Consider the following 27,773-nt stretch of genomic DNA (forward strand, 5'->3'; position numbering starts at 1 on the left):
AGAGAGAGAGAGAGGGAGAGAGAGATACACAAGATAACTAAGATAATTGTACTACTAATTTCTACTAGTTCATTGAAAGGAAGTTAGTGCTTATATTGTTTAATCAATTTTGCAAGCCTTTATCTGATCATGTGAGCAACTGCTTTGAAGATAGCAATATGCAATACAATAACCATTGTTAATTTCCTATCAAAAAAGAAAAAAAGACAGAAGAAAGAAAGAAAGAAGAAAGAAAGGAAGGAAGAAAAGAAGGAAGAAATAAAAAGAGTGCAAGAAAGGAAAGGAAGGAAGGAAGGGAAAGAAAGAAAGAAAGAAGAAAGAAAGAAGAAAGAAAGAAAGAAAGAAAGAAAGAAAGAAAGAAAGAAAGAAAGAAAGAAAGAAAGAAAGAAGGAAGGAAAAAGAAAGAAAGAAGAAGAAGGATTTGTAAAGGGAAAAGGAGGGGAAAAGACTTTAAATATATTATGCACAAGTACAGATTCCCTATGACTAATGTGATCATTATGTATGTAAAAATGTATCAATAAATTAATTTTTTAAAAAATAAAGACCTTCTAAGGAAATACACTTCATAGTTAGTGCTGTGTTGTTGGGCTAGGTGTTTTTCATCTCATTTGAACACATTTTACTAATCTATGCAGTTGATCAGCTATTCCAAAGCATCTCAGTAGTAGACAGAAAGAGATGGTTGCTCACTACAGATAAAATCTGAGATCCTTGTATGATCTCAAAAATAACTTTCAAACTCCATCAGACAACTAGATTAACCAAATAGTTGAAGTCTCCATCCCTCTCTTAGCAAATATGTAGGTTATATCTGTGACTGAATAACAAAACTAATTTAGGGTGACAGGAGTTTTAGGTAAACTTGGAAAGAAGAAGACAGATAATACACACTAAGGAAAATGAACTTCCACAGTAACATTCTTTCCATCAGTATTCATAAACTATATTTTAAACTAAGAAACTGTTAGATGCAGATTCTTTCACATAGTAATCACAGGCCTTAATAATATGGAAAGAGCAACAAAAGCATGGAAATTTCCAAAGACATATCACATTTTCCTGCATCATATTGATTTATTGAAATATTTAACAATGGACTTCTAAAATATATTCTTATCCCAGGCTAGCCCTTAAAGGGAATTACTTAGAGATCAAGGTTATCCATTTTAAGTGAATTTGACAATAATAAACTGTTTAGTAGTTTTATGGTTAACATAGAAAATAATTTCCAGAGAATTTTGGACCTCCAGTTAACAAGCATAGCCAATTTTTTGAAAAGTCTAAATAATGTACAACTCCTTCAGTACCTGATGCCAGTGAATCTATTATTTCTCAGTTTAAAATCTTTGTAGTATCTGCTTTTCATTTAAACTCAGGAGAAAACATTTTGTTTCTGGAATCATTTCCTGGAAAAGGCAGCAAGTCAGTCCCTTGGCCATTCAATGAATTTCCAAAATCTAAGGGCTTTACTTCCTTGCCTTGTGCAACACCATATACGGCTGCCTGAAAATACCTGCACATGTGGCCTTGTCACTTGGCAATAAAAGCATCACCCAGCAGTGATGAAAGATAGATGTTTGAAAGAAAGTAATCTAATTTAACTTTACCACTAACACCAAAAGAGGATCCAAATAAACTTAAGAACACATCCAATATGCACAGTACATTAATGAGGAGAATACGCAGTATCCCCCACGCACTTCATCCAAGTGCTCTTCCAAGTGAGAAGTTCATGCCAATGAAAGTAATGAGCCCTTTCTTATATAGAACCAAAGGGAAGTCAGGGATTGATGCTAAGGACAACGATTCAAACACTAATCTGTTTTTGATTACTAACGCGTTGCTCATTATAAGGCAAAGAGACATGGCAAATTCAGAAAGAAAGAAAAAAAAGGTTTCCAAGTTGGAATCCCAGTTTTCCCAAATAATCTAAAAGATTATTCATTAAGTGGTTTTTAACTATTTTATTCTAATACTTCTAGAGTTCTTTATATTCTTCTTTCAAATACTTGCTGAATGCATTTCCATGCAGCTATTTGGTATATCCAGGAAAGCGGACTTGCTCGCGGAGCTCAGCAAGGATAAGTACATAAAGTTTATTGAATATCACCTATCTGATGTTCCAAGAAGAAGAGGCATATGATTCAGTTTTGTCACCTACATGTAACATGTAACCAAAGCCTAACAACTGTGGGAAAATATATATTTTTAAATACAGTCTATTGAACATTCAGTACTTCACTCTATCAGTAGTACAAATACCTTACACTGCAGGCTTACAAAACTTTCACATATACATATTTTATTGATTGTCATAAAATCCTTTGAAGTAGAAGCTAATAATAAAACATCATCCTTGTTTCATGAATGAGAAAATTACAATTCACAGATCCTAACAACCAGAGACATTTTTAATGCCTAGTTCAGCTTTGCTTCCCCTACACCATGATATCTCTTTGAGAAGAGTACTGTATATAAACTGATCACCTACTCTACACTAAGCCCTGCACCAGTGAGCTGGAAACTTCACACCCTGATCACAAGAGCATCAATAAAAATGATCATTTAAAAACTTGTACCCAGGGGCTGGGGATTTAGCTCAGCGGCAAAAGCGCCTGCCTAGCAAGCACAAGGTCATGAGTTCGGTTCCCGGTACTGGAGAAAAAAAAAAAAAAAAAAACCTTGTACCCAGAGAAGTCACATAGCATTTAGATTCTCTGACTAGACAAAATTTATTGGTCAGAATGGAAAATGTTACTTAAATTTAAAGAACTTTCTTCATAAATATATTTTTAAATGTATTTATAAGCCTCCTTTAAGAATATGGTTCTGGGGTTGGAGATTTAGCTCAGCAGCACAGCACCTGCCTGGCAAGTGCAAGGTTGTGAGTTCAATTCCCGGTACCAGAAAAAAAAAAAAAAAATAATAATAATAATAATAATAATAATATGGTTCTACACAAAATAATGTATTTTTACATAGAGAAGAATTAATGTCTGTAAAGATGCTTGAATTATAATCGATTTCATCAATAACTATCAAAACCACATAAATAAAAACACCTTCAAGACTTTGAAGGTATTCACAGTGCATACTGACGTTGCTATGTCTTTTTTCTTTCTGTACTGGGAGTTGAATCCAGGACCATCACATAGAGCTACATCCTTGGCCCTTTTTCATTTTTTATTTTTCAGACAGAGTTTAATTTGCTAAATTGCCCAGGATGGGCTAAAACTTGAGATCCTCCTACTTTAGGCTCCCATTGTGGTAAAATTTACATGCATATGCCATCATACCCAGCTTCTAAGTCACAATTCAAGAAACTTGCTGAACTAAGTTTATCCCAAACTTCTTTCACCAGTAAAAGCTTTATTCAATGTAAAGGCTGTTAACTTGCAGAAATGGTACTTAACAAGATAAATTTCAGAACTAGGATGATAAGATTTGAGTACCAGTTCTATCAGGGTGTTAGTTAAGGTAACATAATGTTCCATATTAATACCCAAATGTCAATATATCAACACAATATGAGTTTATCTCTTACTCGTCTTGTCACTCAGTTAGTTTGACATAGCAGAGAAGAGAAAGCAACTGTTTGTATACAGTCACTCAAGAAGAGTAAGCCTACACTGTTCAGGACTAATACACAACTGATTTTCTCCACACCAACCATCACATGCCATAGCCTGTGTCTCATTTCAGTATCCTAGAAGAAACCTCACAGTTGCCTCTGAAAAGTGGAGACAGCATCTCCCATCACATCCAAATATTATCATGTTTTTAAACTCCACTATTATGTGCCAAAAGAAAGCACTGCTGCCAGTTAAACTAAGCACATCATCAAAAAGAGACATCCTGACTTAGCAGTGCTAAGATATTCAACGGGCTGGGAATGGCTCAGGCTATGTGATGCACAGTAGTACCTGCCTCCCTGGGTTATAGGGAAACTAAATGAAACAATGTGCTTGGTAATAGGTCATCCGGGACAATCCAATCGGGACCCCTCCTGTCTCTCAGGAGCTATTCCTATTCCCCATTGCCTCATTCCCATTCCCCATTCCTTTTCTCGAATAAACTTTCCTACTCTTAAAAAAAAAAAAAGTAGATCATGTATTAGAATCACCATATCCACAATTCCTGGTACCTTTATAACTGTTTCCCATAACTGCTAAGAAAGAGATCTTGTATTCTTGTATTTTTTTCTCAGCATCCTATAAATAAAAATGGGCAATATTACATACTTGCGTGCTACAGGTAGACTATATTGGCTCACTCCTCCAACTAAGGATGTAAAAAATAACCACTAAGTCCAAAAAATAAAAAAAAATAAGTAATACCCCAGAGGTTATGTGCCAGTCACTAGAGTCATTGTTTTTGTTTGCTTTCTATTTTAAAATCATAATGAACATCATTTATAGACTAAGGGCACATAGATATATAAACATATACACACAGACATAGATAATGTTATGCAAGGTGATCACAGAGTTCCAAGTGGTCTTTCAATGTAAAAAGATAATCATGCATCAGCTGAAACCACGCATTTACATTCACATCCCATATGCTCAGAGCAACAAGAATCCACTGATCAGTAGACAGAATTTGGAAGGATCATACAAGAATGTCAGTCTGTCAACCAATATCATCAGACACATCATTTAACAGAATATAAAGTTTAACAAGATTAGGTCAAGAGACCCTGGTTAAGCAAATCCCAACCCCTAAATGCTGATGACATGAACTGTAAGATGTTTACTAATTAGTTTATTGAGGCTTTTCTTAGAAATTAACCTCACAAAAGAACTAGTCCACCTCTTAATCCACAGAAGGTATGAATTCATCTTCAGATAAAGGAAATCTGTCATGTAAAATCAGCTATCATTGCTAATTCACATTCAGTTGGCTAGTGTTTGATGGATTAGTGTCTGATCTTACCTAGCAGAACCAATATAATGCTACAAGTGGGCATCCACATTCTGAAGTGAATTATCTGAGTATCTTCTCTGCATAAATCAAATTCACAAAACAGTTGTTGCCAGTATTTCATTACTAGTGAACCTACCACCAAAGAAGTATTTCTTTAAAACATAGTACTGTTCTATTACAAACATTCTATCTCTATTTTTCTGATGATTAAAGGGGATTTTAATTATACAATCAATGAGAAAATAGATAGAAACCATCTGGACATTCCACGGTTTTCTGCCAAAGAATTTTCTTTTGTTTTACATATCAATGACTTAAGCTAACAAAGGAATTTCAGTGCCAGTCATTTGCCCTTGGCAGGGCTGGATCTTTTTATGTTATGAAAGATCTTTTAAATTTACTGATTGAGAGTCACATTATCCCACATAGTCAGAGAATTAACCTCAACATTTTCCTACACATAAAACTAAGAACAAAGGATATTTCTTAATTACTTGATCTTTAAAGCACACAAACTTTTAAATCCTTTTGTGCTGTAATGTTTTTCTAATCAGGGTGGTCAAAACTCAAAAACACTTTCCCTTTTTTAGGCACTAAAGGAAAATGCTTAACCAATGAGGTACTGAAAGAAATACTATTAGTTTTCAACAAATACAAGAATAAAGAAGGAAATGGCATTAAAGAAACCAAGAAAGCCTTCAAGAAACTGTATTACTATCATATTGGAGAGAAGGGATAGTCTGTACAACTTAAGTCTTTAAGAAACTTCAGCAGAGAAGGATCCTTGAAAAGAACTTGAAAAGAATCCTTGAAAACAAAGGATCCTTGAAAAGGCATCAAGCTCAGAGTGAAGAGAAAGGATGAGCTACCAAAGAAAAACAAGTATCAAGACAAAAATCAGTGATCAGAGACCAATCTATCTTCATTTCTATCACTTCACTTAGAATGAAAGTGAAACAGACACACTAGTCACAGATTTTGCCCAAAACTTTGCATATTTTTCTGTTGAACCTTATGACTCTGACTTTGAAAAGTGAATTTTATTTCTTAAAACTGCTCTTTGTAAAAAAAAAAAATGTGAAAAATAAAAAATTGCTCAATCCATGAAGGCAAAGAAATAATAAGATTTTCTCAACTTTCTATGGAGACAGCTGCACAATAAGCAAGATTTATTGATTTGACAGATGACTTAGATCCATAGCTTCTAGGGCTTGGAAATTTACTAACGAAACAATGCGAAAGAATTACATTACCTTTGAGGGAAAAAGTCACTGGTATGGAAGTTTGATTCAAACCAATATACTTTAGAGATAATTTGAAAATTAATACACAAAAGTTTTTCAAAGAGATCTTAAAGATTCCAGTGGAAGCAAAAAAAAAAAAGAAGAAGAATTCAAAATTAGTTTAAACTCACTGAACTGTCAACAATTTTATAAGATGCAGAGAAAGAATTTAACCAAGAAGCATTTCTCCCCTTTGGCACTTTTAAAAGGGGAAAAAAATAACTATGTGTTTTTCCTAGGAACCATTGTGCGAACTTACGGAGAAAATTACCTTCTATCTATTACTCAGTTGGGATCACCTTATCCTCGAAAAAAGATGCTTATGTATCTTATGTGCTTTTTTGATTCTGTTATTGCTTTTCCAAATGTTGAAGTGATTACTGAAAATTAAGGGAAGAAAGAATTTCACCCATTATGCAGAGTCCTAAGAAACTGAGCACCATCCAAAGACATATTTTCATTATACTGTAAGGACTTTTCAAGAAGAAATTCAAATATTAAATTAGGAGGCGCCTTATGAATATAATGAAATTATTTTGTCCTCACCTTAATATCTATAGATCCTTGATGATTATCAGATGTCAAGTTGTATAAATCCTTGCAAATTAAATATCATATATTGAAGAATGATGTTAGCTATTTTAAGATTTTAAGATGGCACATAACCAAAAAGCTATTTGGTAAAGCTTACGTTAGAGATAGCTGCTGAAAAAGCTCTGGCAATAGCGAGATTAGAGACTGTCAGCAGAATGGACTTGATAAAGGCAGTGAAGAGATAGAGACTTTTGGGTGAGGTTATTAGAACAGGGTGGAAGGGCAACACTTTTTCATACTGATGTATATCAGTCTGTGTATTTCCTTCACAAATATTATGTAGAAGTAATATCACTATACAGCTGCTTCCTAGAGAAGGAACTGAATTTCCCAAACCCCTTGTTCCATTTTGAAGTAGAGGAAAAAAGATGGCTACTTATTTAATTAATTGAGATGCTCAGTTTTATTAAAAAATTAAAAGGTGTTAGGACAAAAGAAACACATCTAACATAGAACAACATAGCAATGAGCTCATAATGCACAAATTAAAGACAAAAGTCCTGAAACCAGATAGTTTGCCTAATCCACTAAGTTAAATTGTTTTAAATAAAATTACACTGCTGAGATATTATTTCTCTTTTCACTTAGTATTGACTTGATATTTCCTGGATCAAATGAAGTTATTTGCTTAAATTAGTCTCTCTTATTTACTGCAAACCATAGATTTTAAGTATCTTTCACCAGGTTTGATATCATAAATCAAATTATGCAGAAGTGAAGTTAATTTACTTGAAGAAAATAAAGTCTAGCATATTTTTGATGATTTGATGAAATTGAGAGCTATTCATTTTCTTGTTTTCTCCTCCACCCGAAAGTATGTTTAGTGAGGTCATTCTTCCAAATAATGTTAAAAGCAATTCATGAAGATCTCACATAGGCCATAAGCTCAAGTGGCAAAAATAATACAATAATATCTTTAGCCGTGATTTCCAAGAGCTGAGAAAATTCCAGTAGTCCACGATGAAAATCTAGTTGACTTCTCTATGCCACTACAGGGTTGGTGAGCTTGCACACATTCACACTCAGCACAGTAAGAAGGTGATGATGGACTTAACAACCTAGGCAGAACAGGAATTCACCTAAAATCCCACATTTTCTCTAACAGTGCCTCCTTCTATTTCACAGCACAAAGTGAGACACACTGTGGATCAAAGTTCAGGGGGCAATACTGGAGAATCTCATACTAGAAGTTAAGTGGTACAAAGTTCACACTACACCTCCATCTCTGAATTCTATCTCACAGGATGAGAATCTTCAGCTTTCACAATCAAAATAACTTCCCAGGGAAGAGTGGTCAGGCTGTGACATCAGCCATACTTACTGGACAAAAGACCATCTTAGCTACCATTTTGGCTTCAGTCTCTTCTCTCTGATTATTCCCAGGATTTCTTGCTCAGTTAAACCAAAAAAATTAAAAAAAAAAAAAAAAAACCTACTATGTGTCCATCCCACCATTGGAAAAGCATATGCCTTGTTACTTGTTCTGCCATGTTAAAAATTCTGATTAAGTCATGCTCTTTAATCTTGTTCTCCTTATAATGAGTAGCATGAACTTAAGCACAGTTCCTTGGTATTGATGTGTGTCTCTATTCATGGACTACATTTTTGTCACTATTACTAAAGAGAAGATGGTTGCCCCACTGAGGACAAGGTATGTGGCTTTGGAGCCATTAACATGGCTTTACAATTTGAGATACACAGCAAAAGACACTCCCTGTCCAATTAAAATCACCATTTCTTTAGTATCTACCATATGTATGGCATTGTGATTTTTGTAAATGTATGGTCCTACTGTCTTTGTGTTTCTTCTTTGCTTTCTCAAGCTTAGATTTATGGCTTCAGAAAGAACCTAGTCCTAGACCATAATAAGCAACTTTTTCTGCAAAGGGTCAGATACTATTTAGGCTTGGAGGGCCTAATCACTGGCACAATTACTTACTTTGTGGTTATAGTACAAAAACAGCCCTAGACAGTATGTGAACAAGTAAATGCTACTGTGTCTTAATAAAAACTACTTACAAAAAACAGGTGATGGGTCATATAGGCATTTGTTGACCCCTGACCCAAATCAGAAGGTTGCCCAAAGCAAGCTACCGGTACCACTAGCAATGATCACATAGTGTGTATTCAGAGGTGTTAAATGAATGAACAAAAATAAATTTTCAAAGGACCAAGAAAGTACTCTCTGGATCAGTCATAATAACAAATGCATAATTTTCCATACCTGGCCATACGGCAACAAAGTACTCTGTCAGGAGAGAATAACTGGTACTCCAATTTATTTCATACTACTATTAATTGCTGTCTTTTATTGTTATTTTACCACATGAGTGTCTTTTAGGAATTTGTTCCTTTTTTCAAAGCATCGTGAAAAGATGCATTAAATCTAAGCTGTGATGCTGCATATATCTGCCCATTTCAACAGCTCTCCAAGTAGAAACAGGAAAATTGAAGAGCTATTTCTTTTGCAAGCGTTCCCTTTCACATGTTGTTTTAATTTTTCAGTTTCATCAAGCAGGTAGGCTGCCATCTGGTTGATTCTTGACAGTTCGCAGTGGTTTTAGCTAAACCTTGGCAGTTGATTTTTTTTAATGAAGGCAACCAATGTTTTGACAAAATTTGACCCTGTGTCTCTAGAGAAATTATTGAGTTTTTAGAACCTGTTTTCAGACCAACTTCTCCCAGAAAGGATTCATAGCTTTCCTGCATCTTCAGGAACTCTACCTTTTTACAGTCAGTTGTCACGCTTACTGACTAAAAAGGGTTTTTTTTTTTAATATGAAATAAACAAAATGGCATTGCAAATAAGTCTTGTGAAATGATAAGAATAACACTTTTTAAAGGCATTTTACTAAATATCTTATCATAAAAAATAGATTTCCAGATGCCAAAATAAAAGCAAGCAGAACTATGATCTCCCAAAGTAAAAGTTTTTTCTTGACTTACAGACTTGTTGGTTTTTAAGTTTGTACCTAAAATTTTTTATAAATAGAAGCCCACAGAATTTCTTAACCAAATAAATAAGTAAATTTTCTGGGGAGCGGGGAATGTACCTGAATTCCATTTCTTTTTCTAACATATCCTTTTCTTCAAATTTTTTTATCCAAAAGATTCCTAACAAAGGGAAACCAGCACTACCTTAAAAATAAAATGTTTGTAGGTACCTTATGCAGTATTCAAGTCCAGACAGGCCAGGGTACTGCAATAATCCCGCCAGCTTTTAAAGTCTACAGATGCCTGGGCCCATGTCAGGATAAAGCAGGGGATCTGTGGGTGCAATAGGGCTGCTCTCCAGGTGGCCCTTGGTGCTATTTCACATTTTGGGACCTTTGAATCAGAGAACTCTCCCAGCAAGGCAGCTACATCTGTGCAAGGCTCCAATGATGATCAAAATGTCCCCAGATTTCTTTTCTCGGCAGTAGGCAAATTCTCTCTCCATCCTTCTGATATTCATCAAAAACAAGGTGCCAGCCACAAAATCCTATTTATTTCTGCCTTAGGTCCAGCATCTGTCTTCAGAACCATAGATTCGCTTTCATTTACCAGCTTTTCCAATCCCTAAAAACAAGCTGATGTTCGCACACAGAAGCGTGCTAGTCATAAAACCACAAAATGAAACGACTGTTTCTGATTGTGATGTAACACAAACCCATGTGGCAACGTAAACCTCTCATGCCTTGATTACACACATCAGTGTGTGAGAACATTTCTGGAAGCTAAGTGGGGAATTCACTGCAGCAATATGTGATTCCACCACATTTGGGAAAGTCGCATGGATAGGCACTACTGATTAAAACCGAGCAACGCAACAATAAATATGTACTCAACATCTGTGTACCAGGTAATGAGGAATTTGGATGAAAAAAAATTTTTTTGAAAGAACAGAGTTTTAGTAAGTGATTTCAGCTCCATGATTAACTCATTTGTCCATTCAGTTTCCCAATGAGTTGCTTAATTCTCCCAAGGAAATGATATGTTAGCAAAATCCATTATTTAGATGTAATAAATGTTTGTTTCTCTTTTTCTATAGTAACTGAAATTTTAAAATTTTGTATCATTGCAAATTCAATAAAACTGTGACCTGCTTTGTATTGTACATAGCTGATTTTAAGTAGTTTCGATAGTTAAGTCTCCAACATGATAGATGTATTTCCTCTATAAAAAGTTTAAGAGCATTTGCTTGTTTCCCCCAGGCTCAGCTTATATTAGGAATGATCAGTTAGGGAGTTGGGGCGACTTACCAGACACAAGAAACCAAGGCTGTAACTGTAACCACAGGGGAGAAGAGGTAGGGAGCTGCTGAAGGAAAGAAAGACAGACAGACAGAAAGAAGAAGAAAGAAAGAAAGAAAGAAAGAAAGAAAGAAAGAAAGAAAGAAAGAAAGAATGAAAGAAAGAAAGAAAGAAAGAAAGAAAGGAAGGAAGGAAGGAAGGAAGGAAGGAAGGAAGGAAGGAAGGAAGGAAGGAAGGAAGGAAGAAAGAAAGAAAGAAAGAAAAAGAAAGATGTCTCCAAAATGTTTCCTGGTTAGCAACCTGGGCAAGTTGTGATACCACACCTACTAAGATAGGAAATACATAAGAAGCATCTCTGCTGTGGTAGAGATTTGGAGTATTGTGGTTTATGTACAGATGTCCTCCCAACCCTCAAAGCCTCATGCACTCATATGAGGGACTTTGGGGAGGCAATTGGATTATAGGAGCATGATACTCATCAGTGCATTAATCCACTGATGCATTGATAGCTAAATGTGATTTGGGAGCCTGGCTAGAGGAGTTGGGTCATTGGGAGCGAGGCCTGCAAGGGTCTATCTCCTGCTCTCCTCCCTTGTTCTGTCTCTGCTTCCCTCTGCCATGCCATGAACTATTTCTCCTCTGCCTTGTCTCTCTGCCATGCTGCCCTGCCTTAGAACCAGCTAACTGTGGACTGAAACCTCTGCAGACTGTGGGCCAAAATAAACCTCTGTTCCTTAAGAGTTGTGGATGTTGCATACTGTGTCTCAATAACAAGAAGGTGACAAAGGCAGGGAGAAATGATCACTTCAATCACAAATACATTGCCTCAGGACCACAGGCATTCATGTTAGGTACTGGAAAAGTAGAAGAAAATAATGTGCCTGCAGGATATGGTTGTGCACACCTGTAATCACAAGTACCTGGGAGAACAAGATAGGAGGATCTCCATGATTTCTAGGCCAGCCTGGGCTACATAATAAGCCCAAGGCCAGCCTGAACTACATAGGGAGATCCTCCTTCCCTAACTTTCAAAAAAAAGCCAATCCGAGAAACTTAAAAGACTCTTCCTTAAAACAAAAATCTTTAAATGAAGGGCTGTAGCCCAGCAGTATAGTGCTTGGCTGGCACGTGTGAGGCCCAGGGTTTAATCGCTAGTACCACAAACCAAGTTAAAAATGCTCGAGAGTAAGGGCAATCAATACACCCAATAATTATGCATCAATCAAATTTTTTAAAACTAAAAATCTTTTAAACAATAATAGTTAAAAACTCTGTGTCCTGACTAGGCATAACAATACTCTATAAAAAAAGCACTTACACAACTCAATGGCTTTCAATGCTTGGCATTTATTTAGTTCAAGATGCTGCTGACGATTCCAGAAGCCAGGTTCACTCCTGCTCATTCATCCTTCCATAGCCAGCTGCAAGCCCAGCCGGGTGGGCTTTGCTGATACAGCTGTGTATAAAGCATGGGCTGCAACAACTCTGCTGACTCAGCACTGCTAGCGTGCCCTCTCCTCCTCTAAAAGGCACTTTCTCAAGGTAGTGACAAAGGTGCGTACAAGAGCATGCAGATCCAGAGGCCGCCACGAACTGAGCACAGCTTTGCTTTCACCTAGCCTGTTGAACAAAGCAAGTTAAAGTTCTCTTTCTCTTAGAATCAGATATTCATAAAATTTTAGTACTAAAGGAGACCATAGTGATTATATTCTTATATCCTTTCACTTACAGAAACCTGAAGCATAAGGAAATAGGAGCAATCAAATAATTAACAGTTACAAAGCCAAGGTAAAAATATATTCCAAGGGCATCTAAAACCATGCCCTTCCAGAATATCATACTGCTGGTAACCAAAAGTATTCAACCCCTTTAAGTAATGTGCCCTAATAACTAATAATGCAGTCCCACCTAGAAAAACAGCTACTCCCAGCAACAACTCCACACAGAAAAAGGTAGAACACAGTCTCTACTGGGAAGCTGGTTTTTCCTACCATAGAATTTTTTGTTTTGAGAGGAAAGAGGGAACTGACTTTGCCCTTACCGTATTAAAAATAATCTGACTGTAAATCTAACTGATTGAATTTTTAAAAAATTTGTTCTTTGCTAATATTTGCATTCAAATTTTAGATTTTTTTAACCAAGGCATGTACTTTTAAAGCTAGAATCCCTCCTACCTATTAATTGAAGCAAATTATTCTTATACTTTGCTTCTTGCAGCTGCTTCATGAAACTACCTTAGGTAAAATCACTTAGCACTAAACTAACAGCCTTTGGGGGCTTATTCATTCACTCAACGTGCATTCATGGAGCATCCAATGTGGTCTCCTCAGCAAACAAAGGCAAGAGAAGATATCCCAGGTTGTTAGAGAAGCTGACTCTTTCAATCTAAAATTCTAGGGAGTAATTAAAAGGATGTATTAAAGTAAAACCTGTTCACAGAATTTAGATTTGAGACCCCGATCTCTAAAAGCCCTTGACCACCCAGGATGGTCAGGCATAAACTCAGGGAAAACAGTAGCAGAGTATGAGTATAGAAGTGCGACTGAAGGAGCAGACTTCACAGTCATCCCAGAAGTAGGTTTGACAGTATTCTATGACTAAAATTCAAGACTCAAGATGATGAATAAGATGGACATTAGTTCTCTGAATGAAACTAGAAGTGACCAGAAAATCACAGTTTTAAGAGTGAAATAGTTTTATTAGTTTGTTGAGTTTGAGATAACTACAGATTGCATAAAAATTGGTCTAACATAGGAGGCGTTGTATACACAAGCAATTAAATGCAGTCAGAATTTAGGTCATACCCTACTTCTTAAGTTTGTTTTCTTATGTCAGTGTGTAAAAAACAAGGGGAAGAAAAAGAGAAGATAAACAAAGGTAGCTAACACCCTCAGATCTTCATCGTACTATACACAGCAAGATTTACTCCTTGTTAGAGGTTACAATACATTGTACAAAGCAGACCAATTTGTAATAACAAAGTCACCCGACCTTGTCTCAGTTCAAACATTGACACTGCATCAGACATTTTGAATCACTTACAAAAGGCACCCTGTCTTCAAGACCCACTTCAAACCAAACCAAACCAAACAGAGGTGTCCGCTTGAAGCAAACTTGGCTTCCTTTTCGGTCTGACATGAAAACTGTTAGTGCAGTGGTTCTGCTCTATTTAACCTTTTGGTATTTACGCAGTGATTTCAACTGTACATTGTTTTCAGTTATTCAAACCCACATACCAGAAGAAAAACCCAAGATTAGAAGGAAAACAACTTCCATTAATAAAATTTTCAAATGAACCTCATTTACTTTTTTATCTTTGTCAGCCAAGCTTCTATTTTTTTTTTATTTGTATCATTAATAATAGCAGTCAACACTTCACAGTGCTTATAGCATGTTAGGCACTGTTCTAACGCTTTACTCATATTAAATTGTTACCTCCAGCCGTTACATAAGGGCTATAATCATCACCGTGTTGATGATAGATAAAGTAAGGCACAGGCAAGTTAAGTAACTAGCAGAGTGATCCACAGAAACAAGCGGCAGAGGTAGAATTGAAACCCAGGTGGTCTGGTTTAGAAACGTATTCTTAAACCCCTAAGCTATATTTCTAGTCTGCATTACAAATGGTATTTTCCTTGCTCTTCTTTGCAGTTAAAAGTTTGCTCTAATGGAAACCATTGGAGCGTAAGGTATATCCCTTCTATTTATATGCTGTGCTAAGCCAAACTGCCCTTACCAAGCTACGCTGGATGCCAGCCAGGAGCCACCATGACTTCCTTCTTTTTCCAATCATCTAATTAAAAAACAATAACTCAGAAAGTGAGCGGAATTCATCCACTGGGGAGGACATGGGGAAGAGAATGGAGGAGAGTCCATCTCGCAGCTGTTTTCTCCCAACTTTTCTGTGGCTCCAAGGAGCAAATTACTGCCTGTCAGAGGACGGTAAAGAGAAGGGGAAGGGTGACGGACCTGCACAGTCATCATGCTGGCAGTTTCACACTAAGAATATATAATTATCTCCATTTCACAGACAGAAGCTGGCTCTGAGAGGATAAGTAATTTGGCCGAGATAATGAAGTCACAACTTAAGCCCTGTGCTGTTTACCTCCAAAGCCCAGGCTCTTGCCGTGCTCAGAACGGAAGAAGACGGTTCTAATGAGATCTCCGAATCATCTCAGGGCACTTCCCTTCTGTAAACATGACATGAGAAATTTTCTACATTTTCTAACTGGCAATGTGTTCTGAGGCATGGCATGATGAAGTTATCTCTAGGCAACATAAATTTAGCCAAAATTAGAATACTTACATAGTAATAATAGTCATAGGGTTTATTTACACCCACATTGGCCCAGGAATCAAACTCAGGACCTTGCATTTGACAGGCAGGCACTTGTGCCACTGAGCTATACCCCTGGCCCAGAATTTTCCCTTTTAAGTGCGTCTCAATCTGAATATGCTCAACTGACAGATATTTTCATTTTGCGTGTGTTCGCCAAAAATAGTCACTTAACACGCAATATGGTCATGCTTTTTGTCTCCAAGTTAATATATAATGACAAAGAGTTAGAAATATTCCAAAGAAAAAATAAGTAAATAAAAAACATCAATTTTTGTATTTAACCAAGGCCTGTATCAGGTTGTTGTGAAAAATAAATGGGTAATATGTTTAAAGAGTACTGAGCACAATTTCTGGCAGGTTAAAATAACCAGTAAGTGGTAGAAATTCTTACTAGGGAAACAAAATAAAATGTAGGTATTAAAAAAAATACAAAGCACTGCTGGCCACAAATTTGTTGCTACTGAAAATATTTTCATAATATTTTCAATAATTTAAAGTAGAAGTGTTAATAATAAAGTAATACGCCTATAACTTATTTTTAAACATCTATTTTAAAATATTTTATTGGCTATATCTATAAAATACATGTATTTTATTTACCATCAGACAATTAGCCAGATTCTAAAGTAGTAGCAAACAGTTCTATTCTCAGAATAAAATGGCATCATTTTCTGCATTTTTAAATAGTTTCCAGAGGTTCCAAAAATATTTTTATACCACCTTTTGTTCCCCAAGGCTATGAATATGCAGAAAAATACTGATTTAAAGAGCAAAGTTCCAGACTTATTTGTAAGCAAACTTATTCTTGTAATGTAATCATTAGAATTATGAGAATTACAGTGACCGCACACATCCATCAAACCATCAGTTTGTGGGCTGTCTAAGCCACTCTTGAAGAGCAGAAAGCAAGACTCTGTTGCATTTGTGACCTCTAGAGGCCAATGTGAACGTGATATATTTTATTCATTCAACAGTGCCTCCAAATACAATCTTTAAGGGTCTAAGATTCATAAGTATTAGACAACTGAGCAAATTCAACAGAAGAAAGGTTTCTCTTTAAGTTGATAAGTTGCCTTGAACCAACAACCACAAACCACAAGTTGAAGTTTTAAATAACAATTTAAAAAAGACTCAGACATTTGGAGAAGCATTATAGAAAATGAAAACCTTGCCTACTTCACAGTGGAGATGTCCAGACTAATTACTAGTGGACAGAAATCCTCACAGTGGGGTTGAACATGGAGAAATGCATGCACTGGACCCTGACATCAAAGTTTGATTCTAATGTTTGCTGTGTATGTGTGTTCAGGAAAAGTTATTTACCAGCCTGAGCCTCAGTGTATTCATCTATAAATTAAATTAACACAGTAAAACCTTTACATTGCTGTCAGTAGATTAAAGGAGATAACATATTGTGAATGTATCTTGAAAAGTGCCAAGTATTAAAACAGTGACACAAATTTTATTATGATTGTATTTTTCCAGACATTTTCTTTTACCTATAAATGATGTGCCTTTTTCACCACATTGATAAAACCAAAACGGCACATTGATCCAGTAAAGTCGGCTTTAAATTAAAAGTAGGGTTTGTTATAGTCTCCCTACATTGTGCTCTGGTGACACTAGGCAGAATCAAGAGTGCAGCAGTGGTGATTTGCCTGCCCAATTACACTTAGTGCTTTGTCTTAAAGATGAATATTATGATACAACCTTTGAAATATCAGGACATTTCTTCCCATCTCTGTCGTTCTATTCAGTCCCAAGAATAATGTGCCCATGGATGAAAAGAAAAGTAAGAGAAACAAGAAAAACAAGACAGGCAAAAGTCTGGATCAGGGGGCTTACAGCCTCTGAGACTACAGCCCCAATTACCAATCTCAGTCACTTTTCATTGGGCGAAAACCTAGGGTGTAGCTAGTACAAATGGGCAGATACCAAATGTTTTAGTAATTAAAAATTATCCTTCTCCAATTCTGCCTCTTATGCTGCTGGCAACAATCCCCAAGTGGGCCTGATATACCCAGTACCACACTTACTCAGTTCAGCTGGGGGTTATAAATTGACCACTAGTTATCAATCCACTGCAATCCACCCCTGGTCAACTTGATAACCATATACATTTCCTTAATCCAATGGTCTCTAGTGGCAGATTTGTGAAAAGTTAACATGTCTTAGTTTATTCACATTTACATTAATATAACAGTTACATATATACAATTTCTTACCGACTAAGCTAGCCGGGCTGTATAATGAAGCCTTATCTTTAGAGACCTTAACAAACAATAAACAAATCATTGTATGTCCTCAGTGCTTTCTAATCAAAGAATGTCCTTTTCCACACTTCTGACATGTTCCGCATTGGTACCCAAGCACCTACACATGAACAATGCTACTGTGTTTAGCATCTTTCTTCAGGGGTCAGATCTTCCAGACTAGCTTTCTTTTCAGTGGGAGCAAAGTATATATTGTTTCAGTTTGGCACATTTGTATAGTGCACCTTTTGTACAGAACAGGTCTAACAAAAGGTGACTAAATTGTTGCTGCTGAGCTCCCTTGTTCCTTCTTTATTCCCATAAATCAAGACCAACTAGGGGTGCCTCCACTGCAAAGAGCATTGAGGAAGTACACAACCGACCACTATAATTCTTTTGTCTCTGATCTCTGTGTCTCAGTCCCTTGGTTATCAGCTCTCTTTCATGCCTCAGGACAATCTTTTGTGAAATCTTCACCAATCTCTTTAACCTCTTCTAATAAATCCTCTTCTGCTACTGTCAACAACTAATTCCACTTTTATTTAACAAAGAAAATCAATGCCTTAAAACAGAAACTTTAAACTTTCCACTATTCCACTCCCCAGGCATCAGTATCTACAGCATTGTTTTATTGTTTCCCCCGCTTCAGTGGATTAGTCTGTCTCCCACCTGAAATCAGCCCAAACGCTGTACCATGTCCATGTGCTACATCTATCTATGTTTCACTCACCCAAATTTCAACTGCAACTGAAGGAAATCAGAAAATGGTAGTGGCCTTATTTTTGTTTTGTGAAAATTAAGACCCTATATAATTAAATCAAAGCAAATATAATGATTCTACAACTATCAGATATGGCTCCTTCTCTATCTCAACACAGTTTTCCACCTCCTGGTCCAGGACAATCACTGATGCCCCTGCTAACACATGTGCACTCCAGTCAATGCATAACACACCAAATTTCCTCCCGTTGCCCAGAACCCGATCACAAGGGCCACCCAAGTAGAAGGAAAGCAAGAAATTTTACCTCAGTTGTAGAAAGTCATGAGCCCAACAAAGTATCAGAGGAAGAAGTGAGTGAGAAAATGGATATCGAGAGATGAGTACCAGCCTCACTACAGTCCACTCCTCCCTTCTCACGTTCCTTCCTTTCATATTTTCTCTTCCTTGCCTTTTCTAATCCCACCATCTAATTGATCTTCCCTTTAAACTCTTTGAACATCTTCCTCAACCCTGATGCTTTGCTCTTTCTTCTGTGAAGTTTCTTGAAGACAAGACTCTCATTGTCTTCATTTCTTTGCTGCATTTACTTCTCAGTTTCCTGCAGTCTGATGTATGCCCATTATGGGTTGAATTGCTTCTATAAGTGAAGATATGTTGAAATCCTAATCCTCGATACCTGTGAATATAACCTTATTTGGAAATAGTGTTTTTGCACATGTAGTTAAGATAAAGTCACACTGGACTACAGTAGACCCTAAATATAATATTTAATTCTTCATAAGAAGATCACAGACATTCAGAGAGAGTGCTATGTGACAATGGAAGCAGAATTAAAGTGATGCATATAAGACTGCTGGCACCGGGTGTGGTGGTGCACACTTGTAATCCCAGCACTCGGGAGGCTGAGGCAGGAGGATCATTATGAGTTTGAGACCAGCCTGGGCTGCAAAGTGAGTTCAAGGTCAGCCTGAACTGCATAGTGACACCCTGTCTCAAAAAGACAAAAAAAAAAAAGACTTCTGGCAAGAACCAGAAACTAGGAGAGAAACAAGAAAGCCTCCTGCCCTACAGCCTTCAGCAACAGCGTGATGCTGATGTCTTGGCTCTAGGACAGTGACAGAATTGCTTCCTGTTGTTTTAAACCACTAAATGTCTCTTACTTTATTTTGGTAACCCCAGGGAGCCAAAACTAAACATACTCCTTACCAAGTCACGTAGTCTCTTTCATTACTACAGCCAGAGGAAACTTTCCAACACTTTAAAATGTTCATCTCTCTCTACAGCATTTGACAAAATTGCTTATTCTCTGTCCTTCAATAATGTCTGCCTTGGCTTTTGGACATGACTCAGCTGTTTTTCTCGTATCTCTTAAGTGACTCCATCTCAATGTTCCATTCTAAGCCCTCTTTGGCTCCTGTTCCTTTCTTGTTCTTGTTGCTTTCTTCCAAGTTAACACGTTAACTGAAGTAAAATAAGCCAGTCACAGCAGAAAACACTACATGATTCACATTGTATAATGTGCCTAAAATACAAACTCAGAAACAGAGAGTAGAACTGTGGGCCCAGCGGTTGAGGAGGAGAAAACAGGGAGCTGCTGTGCAGTGGGCATAGTTTTAGTTCTGCAAGATGAATAAATGCTATAGATCTGCTGCAAAACCGTGTATCTATAGTTAACAATACTGTACTGTGCACTCAGAAACTTGTGAGAAGGGTAGACTCCAAACTAAACATGTTTATCACAAATAAGGAAGCAAAATGTTATCGGAACCAAAATACATTTAACTCATTCCGTCCTGCTCCCAAATTCCTGGTGAAGTGAGTAAAATAATAACATTTTAAAATCTATCTAATTAACTTATTTATTCACCCAACATTATTAAGTACCTTTTATGTTGCAGATACTGTGCCAGGTACTAGGGTTACAGTGATGGACAAGACAGACTCGGTGCCTGACCTCATGCAGCATGTATCTTTGTGGGGAGGTAATAAGAATTAACCAAAGAAATACATGAGGCAAAGAGTGCAAGACTGGACGTAAAGAAAACATACAGGCTAATAAAACTGAGCAGGGGTCAGCAATATTTTTGTTCTGTAATGGGCCTCTCAGTAAATATTTTCAAATTTTTAAGTCTTATATCCTCTATTGCAACTATTTAACTTGTTGTTGTAGCCTAAATGCAGCTAAAGGCAATACATAAATAAATGAGTGTGGTTGTAATAAAACTATATTTACAAAAATAAGCAATAGACCAGATTTAGCTTATGGGTCGTAGTTTGCCAACCCTTGAAATAGAGAATAATTGGGATAGGTCAGTTTAGACAAAAAGGTCCAAGAAAGCTCCTTGAAAACAAGGTATCTGGCCTTGATGTGAAAGGACAAAGAACCAAATCTATCCCCTGAGCTCACTGGCCTTTGAACTGGGAAAAACAAACACACCAGGATTGTATGCTTCCATTGTTTGGATCTGAAAGATCGGAACAATCACCTATCTGTGTTGTTCCTAACTCCAAATACCATACCAAAAAATGACCTCTGCATACTCAGTTTGTGAATTCACAGAAGGGTAAGTCACTCAGTTTATGCAAGAAGGTAATAGTTTTCATAACAGATAGGAACTGATCTGAAGTACTAAACAAAAATTCTACTTTACACACTTGCTGAAAGAAATGGGAAAAGTCTTTTGTCTAAGCAAACCTTGAAAATATACTGAAACTATGAAAGAAGAATCATGTAAAATATGCAAAGAATGTGTTGAAAAAATTGTTATTACTATAGGAGCATAAAATTTTATAATTGGTCACTGTAGAAAATTGAATCAGCATACTTATTTAAAAAGATGCAAAAAACAATACATATGAAGATCAAATCAAGAAATACAATTTATGTACAGTGAAATTGCTACACAGCAATAGAACATGTAAAGACAAAGCAATAATCATTAGAAATTCTAGAACAGATTTTTCTTTATGCTTTTCCTTCAGTCCAAATGAATCAGTGAGTACTAAAATAAATTCATATAGAAAAAAATAAACATAGACATTTACTGATGAAATTGTTTAATTCGAAGCCCTCAGCAAAAGAAAACTACGTGTATCTAAATTACAAAGGACAGCAGGGGTAGGCAGGGTAGCAAAAGAGTAACAACGCACAAGGAAGAAAATGTTCAGAAACTGGTCTCCTCTACAGCACTAAATGCACTTAAAGACAAAGATTGTGATAAAGGATTATGTATTCATTCAAATTAGCATTGATATCTAAGAGCAAAAAGATCTAAAAGATTCAGAGAAAATGGCACTTCCATAAAATAATTACTATAAGCAATCCCCTAACCAACTGAAATTTGAGTGACTAGATGAAAAATTATAACAAAACAAATGGAAGAATGAACAACTGTGACAGGTTCCAAATGTAGCTTCTTCCACCTCTTCAGCCACATGGCTTTGCTATTCTTGGTGAGGAACATATTTCTCCACCCTCTCAGATCTAAGTCGGACCTGTACTGCTTTGGCCAACAGAACCCACAAAAGTGACACAGGCTTATACCAGACAGCTTTTCACTAAGCAGGAAGCTCTTGCTTCCTTTCTCTTGAAACTGTGATTTACATTTAAGGAGGACAAGAAGTTGTACTGAAAAGAGAAGCGACATGGAAGAGCACCAACCAACTCACACAGCTAGACCAACTGAACCATCAGACAACTCCAGGCTCACCTTTACCTGCCTGTAAAAACGTGAGAGGCTCTAACTGAGACACTCAAATGAAGCCAGCCAATCCAGAAACCTATGGGAAAAAAAAACAGCCTGGTATTTTTTAAAGAAAAGAAATTTTGAGATTCTTTGTTAAACCACAATAGAACTCCAAGTCAACAATCAACATAGTGAAACATAATATAATGCCTAGTTGTAATTAATATTACAATAAACTATTGAAATATTATAGGTATGATACAGGATACTAAAAATGTATTAATAATATTCTGGATCCAAAACCTCCAATCCTTCTGACAAAAAGTCAAAAGTAGGAGGAGACAAAATAAGGAATTAAAAGTGTATAATACAATCCTCAATTTATGTGAAAATGAAAATATCCACCATTTCATTCTTGAAAATGATAGAGAAATTTACATGTGATGTATTTTGAAAAGGAAAATAGTTTTGTTTCTAATTAAAAATAAGTAAATATTAATTAGAAAATAATTACATAACACAGAAAAGTGTAAGGAGAAAAGTAAATATCACTGATACTCTCAGTTCCAGAAATACTACCAATATCCATTTGGTGCATAGTCCTAATTTATGCAAATATATTAACTAAGATCCTGCTTAACACAATGTTAAGGGGCATTCTTTAAAATGGTTTCACTCACTTCTAACAATTTTTGACTTGGTAGGTTTCTTTCTAAAAAATAGCCATCCCAAAATTGCTGCACCTGTCAAGAGGGAATGAATGTCCCTTTACTCTCTGCCAACTGAAAGAGATCTTTATATCATCAGAAAGATGGCTTGTAAAATCAGCAATGCCCAAAATATGTTAAATTATATCTGATGTAGTTTAAATGCAGCACAGTTCTAGAGCACATTTATTAAAATATTTCATACTAAACAGGTCATATTGTATCAATAAACTGTTTCTGCTTTTAACATACATTTTATTTTTAATTGGCATACATATTTATAGTGTGTCATTTTAATACTTAATAATGGTCAGATCAGGGTAACTGGCATAAAATTACTTCAAACATTTGTTATTTCCTTTTGCTGAGAACATTCAATATCCTCTCCACTAGCTATTTTGATCTTAACAGTTAATCATAGCCATCAACCACAGTTATCTTACTGTGCGATAAAACATTAAAAATTATTCCTCCTGTCCAACTGCAAGATGTTCTTGTTTGACACTAATTAGGAGGGCATTTGTATTCATTTACAATCTTACTGTCTCTGTCCCTGTGTGTTTTACAAAATATCCTTCCATCTAGATGCTCTATGAGTAAAGAAGGTTGGTATTCAATACATTCAAAAAATTCTTTCACAAATAATATTGAAAGGGTCACTCTCATTTATTTCTCCTTGTTGTCCTGTGCAAGATTTCCTCTGAGCAATACTTCCAACCAATACTTCAAACCCAAACTTAATGGGTTTGCACATATGGAGTTTCCAGAATGGTCCTAAAATGATCTCTAGGATAGCTGCACATGTTTATACCACATCCTGACAACCAAAGTATTCCTGACATCCAAAGCTGGCAGAGCACTTGATGTTACTCAATTTTGCCATTCTTATGCAGAAAGTTTTAATTTACAATTATCCAAAGTGAGCTTTGTTTTACATGCTTTTTAATCATTTTAGTTTTTCTCCTCTTTGAATTGTCTCAATATTTTTTGCTCATTCTTCTTTGGATTCCTTAAGGTGTTCAACTGTTAGTTTGAAGTATTTTCTTCTATCTTCATCTACTATTGGTTGTTGTTGTCCCAAATACTTTTTTCTCAGCCTGTTCATAGTGTCTTACACAAAACAGAAATGCTTAATTTTCTGTCATTAATTCCACAGGTATTTTAGTTTATGATCTATACTTTTAAATCATATTTAAGAAATGTTCCCAGTTTATTGTGGAAAACATATCCTCCAAATTTTTATAATAACTTCACAATTTTTTCTCTTATTTTAGATCATTATTCTAATGGGGAAACATTTTTGAAAGTGGTGTGAATTTGAGAATAGTTTTGCCCCCAAATATTTTGCCAGCTTTCACAATAATGTTTAGTAAGTAATCTATGACTTCTTTAATTATCTACCAAAAACTCAAGTTCCCATATATACCTGAATTTGTTTTAGATGTTACCCTACTTTAGATTCTGTTTTAATACTTATTTGGTATTTTCTGCACATATATAACACTGAATTGCTATAGCTTGGTAACAGATTTTAGTATCTTGTAAGATATTTCCCAATCTTGTTCTTCTTTTAAAGAATTAGCTTAATTTTGTGGAGTTATGTGTACACAATTCACTTCTGCTGGAATTTTTAATTACAGTGAATTTGTTTTTTAAATTTAGGAATAATTTGTATCTTTATAATGTTAAATCTTCCCTCCACAGACTGGAATTTCTCTCTACCAATTCTCTCTAATCAAGTCTTCACTTATGTCCTTTATTAACATGTTTAAATGTTTCCCTCAATAGTTTTATATTTTTAGGGTGGTTCTGAGGCTTGTATAATTGTCTTTGTTATTATAAACCAATCACTATGGTCTATTACATTTTTAATTGATTACTTGTATAGAAGAATTCTACTGTCTTGGTTATTTTTTTACTATTGATTTGTGCTCAGCAAGCATATCGAACTTTCTTTTTGGGTTTAATAGATGGTCTGTTGATTCTGCTGCATTTGCTTTGTGGAAATTAAATCTTCAGTACATACTAACGGTCTTGCCTCTTCCCTTTGTGTATTCTCCCTTATTTTTTTCACTTCTCTTATTTGATTAGCCAGGACATTCCGTCCCTTGTCAAATAGAAAGGGTCATAGCAGTCACCCTTGTTTGTTACTTAAAAGAAAGGCTTCTAGAGTTTCTCCACTAAGTATGATGTTTGAACATTTTTACCAGATTTGCCACTTGGGCAATACAATGTTTAATGGTGTGTTTATTAATAAAGAAATTGAAAACCTCACATTGAGAGACAGTATTTCTTGCCAATAAAACACTGAGCCCCAAACTAAACTAAAAATCTGAACACATTCTTCCAGTTTAAAATACTTTTAATTGTGCTTTTACCTCCCAGGTTTTCTCATTTCCTTTTGCCAAATTTTAACTTGGGGAGTAGAGGATAACAGTATTAATAGCTATTTGGAAAAACCAGTTAGTGTAATTTATGATTTCAGCTACAGATAGAAGTTCTCTACAACTACATATGAGGTATGTATTTAATGTAAATAGTTTTTACTAATACATATTGCTTTAGCATTCATATTTTAAGACCATTGTTTTAATCCTATCTCCACTTAGAAATTAACTAGTAATTTGATCTTATTAAATGCACTTCTTCCTAATAAATGTGCATTATACACATGTTGGCTCATAGGATTGTTGTAACGGGAATAATAGTAATAATACAAAGTTTTGTGAGAACTATATGTTCTAGTGATGACAATGCTTACAATGATACCTAACATTAAGCTGTTGTGTTATTATTTCCCAAACTTCTTAAATCTTCCAAGAAGCAGACAGTGTGTATATGAGCACACATTTTTACTCATTATACAAATGAGGAAAGTGAAATTAAATTTACAGACAGAGCTAATATTCAGTGGGGATATAATAGTACATTCTTAACAGCTATTAAAATGTTAAAATACTTCCACAAAGGTTAGTAAATAAGTCACTGCCCAACCGCCCCACATACCACTTTCCCAGCTTCTCTGGAACCAGAAACACCTCCATGATGCAGCAACTAGAAGGGTGACTCCTGAGTGACAGGAGTTGAGTACAGAATTGATGATGACCATGACTCCCAGGTTAGTGAGTGTTCTGAAAATCACCCTTATTGTAAATATCAGACCTAAAATTCAAACCCAAGTCTTAATGACACCAAGTTCTAATTAGCATAATGGACTAAATAAGGAAGAAGACAATAGACCATGAGTCTAATGAATAAGCTTCTCCTAAGCAAAAAATATGAGCAAATCCAGAAGAAGAGAATATCAGTAGTGCTTTGTGATTGATCTAATTAAACGAACCATTTAATGCGTTTTAAAATTTCAATGTAGTACACACAGAACATTAATTCTATTCATCCATATGCTACTTTTTTATGAGATCCTTTTTATGTTTTGCAGCAAAACTATATTTTAGGATAAGCTATGAAATTTTCATTGCTATTTTAGTTGCTTTACCAAGGTTTAGACACATTCTGCAAAGTCAGGATCATAGTAACAACCATGTGTTTTTCTGTACAACATAATTTTGAAAAGTGTCACCATTTCAGCATGAAATTTAAGAGAAATTACAGAACACTAAACAGATTAAGCATATTACAATATCTTAAATTTCCAGTATTAAAAAGTTTTTAAATATAATGTGTTTAACTATCCTACTTTACCTGTTGATAAAGTAGCTAAAACTAATTCAGAGACATTCAGCTCCTACAAAACAATTAGCAGTGTTGGTCATGGCCAGCCTCTTATAGAAGTGAAACCTAAAAGGAAATTGTTTGAAGAAATAAAAATTCTTTTTTCTTTTAAAAAGAATTTAAAAAACAATAGAAACAATACAGAATTTCAAAACTATTGTAATCTTCAAAGTAATTGCTCAGATTACCAGATAGAGGCATGCAAAATTAATCAAACAATATAAGCACTATTCCTTTCAATGCTAATAGAAATTAGTAGGACAAGTCCTGGTGAGATGGTGCACACCTGTAATCCCAGCACTTGGGAGGCTGAGGCAGGAGGATTGCTGTGAGTTCAAGGCCAGCCTAGTCTACAAAGTGAGTTCAAGGCCAGCCTGAACTGCATAGTGAGACCCTGTCTCAAAAAGACAAAAAAAAAAAAAAAAAAAAAGAAAAAGAAAAAGAAAATAGTACAATTATCTTAGCTATCTTGGTTATATGTATATATATTTTTCCCTTCCTTCTTTCCTCCTTTCCCCCATCCCAGTTCTTTCCTTTTAAGCAATGTCTTTCCCTTTCACAAAATCCATTACACCTTTTGATTTTATTTACTCTTTCAGTTTCTTACATTAGGGAGACAATACAGTATTTACACATGTGGGTCTGATTTATTTCACTTATGAGTATGGTCTCTAGTTGTATCCATTTATCTATAAAAGCCTTGAGTTTATCTTTCTTTATAGCTGAGTAGTACTCCATTGTATGAAAATACCACATCTTAAAAAAAGAAATAAAAATTCCTATTGCATCATTTTCAAAGAGTGTATAATAAGTAAATAAAGAAAAAGTAACAGATAAATACTCATCAGTGGCCTTGAATTGTAGGTTCCAAAGGCTATAAACTCATTACTTGGGACATAGAAGGTATTTTTTTCTTATTGTAATAATTTTCTACTGTATTTTCTGGTTGTTTATATACCTATTATTCCTTACTTGAAATTATAAATACGTTCAAATAAAGCCACAAGTTATATTCTTTATATTTCCTCAGAGGACCTACTACACATTAATGGAAGGTGCCACCTATAAAATCAGTGGGTGGATGAATTCATTAATTAAAAACTAACAAAAAGAAATTGATGAATGATATGATTTCTCAGCCAGCCCAATTCAATTCTCCAAGGAAATTCAATAAATATTTGTTGATCCTTTACTCTGAGCCAGGTACTTTAACCTCATAAAATATCAAGACCTATAGTATAACACCAATTAGTCTAACAGTTACTAGTGGGTTTTATATTATGATGCATTAAGTCCAC

The 27,773-nt window shown here is 35.5% G+C and overlaps 2 long non-coding RNA genes across 2 annotated transcripts in view; both read right to left on the reverse strand.

Moving 5' to 3' along the window:
• The window catches only part of LOC102003199, a 161,497-nt gene that overhangs the window by 96,123 nt on the left and 37,601 nt on the right, over positions 1-27,773 (reverse strand). The window lies entirely within an intron of this gene.
• Positions 12,366-14,970, reverse strand: LOC106149268. Its single transcript, XR_001235324.1, has 2 exons — positions 14,775-14,970; positions 12,366-12,658 (listed from the first exon to the last, which is right to left on the reverse strand). It is a non-coding gene; the product is annotated as an uncharacterized LOC106149268 (long non-coding RNA).

Source organism: Chinchilla lanigera, unplaced genomic scaffold (assembly GCF_000276665.1).
Source record: "Chinchilla lanigera isolate Chin_1 unplaced genomic scaffold, ChiLan1.0 scaffold00004, whole genome shotgun sequence".
NCBI lineage: Eukaryota > Metazoa > Chordata > Mammalia > Rodentia > Chinchillidae > Chinchilla > Chinchilla lanigera.